This window comes from Octopus bimaculoides, chromosome 2 (assembly GCF_001194135.2).
Source record: "Octopus bimaculoides isolate UCB-OBI-ISO-001 chromosome 2, ASM119413v2, whole genome shotgun sequence".
NCBI lineage: Eukaryota > Metazoa > Mollusca > Cephalopoda > Octopoda > Octopodidae > Octopus > Octopus bimaculoides.
In genome coordinates, this window is record NC_068982.1 from 66679179 (window position 1) to 66680981 (window position 1803).

The 1803-nt window shown below is 35.2% G+C and overlaps 1 protein-coding gene across 5 annotated transcripts in view; it reads left to right on the plus strand.

Annotated features, from left to right (window-relative positions):
* LOC106878551 (protein PALS2) overlaps window positions 1–1803 on the plus strand; it is a 100349-nt gene that overhangs the window by 2947 nt on the left and 95599 nt on the right. The gene's annotated exons all lie outside the window — the stretch shown is intronic.

The following is a 1803-nucleotide window of genomic DNA, read 5'->3' on the forward strand; positions in this document are numbered from 1 at the left end:
ATATATATATATATATATATAATGATGCAACGACTATAAAGTTTAACGTGTACCGCGGAATCCTTTGTGTTCTGTTTTTATTTTTATTTTTACGTTTTTAATTTATATATATATGTATATATATAAAATCTGCGTTCTTGAAGAATAGTCAGAACTTATCCAGTACGCCAAAAATCATAATTTCGTCAGATATGTCATAAGCATCGTAGATTACAAACACGTCCCAAAAACTGCTGTTTTTTTTTTTATGCACTGGATACTTTCTGACTCTATTCTTCAGAATCGCCTCGGTTTAACTGAGTTGAGAAAACAAATTGAAGTTAAGCATTTAAATCAGGCCCTTACGTTGAATGCAGCCTAATCTGATTCCTGACACCTACTTTACAATGTCATTCTAGAAATATCATTGAAACCTCGGAGCTACAAGACAACGCATGATTAATCCAAAATATGTGGAAAAAAAAAGCTTTATATTTGACAGAGTATGCTGAATGCTAAAGGTCTAAATAGAAATATTTATTGGTTGTGAGCTGCCAAGGGATGGTCTGAACACTGGATTTACATACGTTATCATATCAATCTGTTCGGCCTGTGTTCAAATCGCACAGTAATAAACTTCGCGTTTTCACTATTTTCACTATTTGAGAAGGAGACGGTCGGTATATACATTGTAGTACCAGTAATATACTGATGGTTTCAGTAAACTGTAAACGTTAGTTTTATGTCGACATAAAAGGCGCGTTATGTGTTTCAGGTGTAAAAATATCAACAATTAGGAAGAAAGAAAAAGAAATCATTATTTAGGTCGGTCGATTAACAGGATTGTTAGAGCGTCAGATTTGCAGTATTTAGATAACGGTTCTCAAAGTTGTAATTTCAAATCCCGCCGAGATCAACTTTACCTTCCGTCCTTTTGGAGTCAATAAAATAAAGTACCAGTAAAATACTGAGTTCGATATAGTTGGTTCATAACTTCCGTCTCCAAATTTTAAGTGTTATACATGTTAGAAATGATTATTTTCACTCGGTTGCGACGTGTGTGTACAGAATTAGATCGCCAGACTTAATATCTTGTATTTAGTTCCATCTCTTTATACTGTAAGTTCGAATCTCATCCAGGTCGACTTTGCTTTTCACGCTTTTAAGACCAATAAAATAGAGTAATGCCAGTCAAATACTGTTCCGATTAGATCAACTAAATACCTGCCAACTCGAAAAGTGTGACCTTAATGTCAGAAATCAGTTCTGGTAATTTACATACTGAGTTCAAATCTTATCGCGATCAATTTTGTTTTTTATACTTCTTGGGTCGGTACAGTACCACTCAAGCATTGGGTCCGAAATAGACTGTCTTCCTCTTCAAAAACTTCAGGCCGAGTTCAAGTCCTGCCGGCCTCAACTTTGTCTTTCGTCATATTCGCCTGTCCCTTCTCTCCACACGCGCAGAAGCTTTAAGTCTTGTGCCTAATTAGAAACAGTCGAGGGTGGTAGATTGGCAGAATCGTTAGACAAAATGTTTTGCTGTACAATTCTCACTCTTTACATTCTAAGTTGAAATCCTGTCGAAGTCAACTTTACTTTTCATCATTCGTGCCTATAAAATACTAGGGTCGGATATAATTGAGTGTCTCCTACCTTAAAATTTCTGGTTTTTTGCGCCCATATTACAAACAGTTAAGATCTATTTTAAAACGGGGGCGCCAGTATTTTCTTAACGAAACACTTTGAAACTTGGGACACTGGTAGAATGTGTCATATAAAACATCTTTTACTCTTAGTCTTCTTAACAAAAAAAAAAAAAAG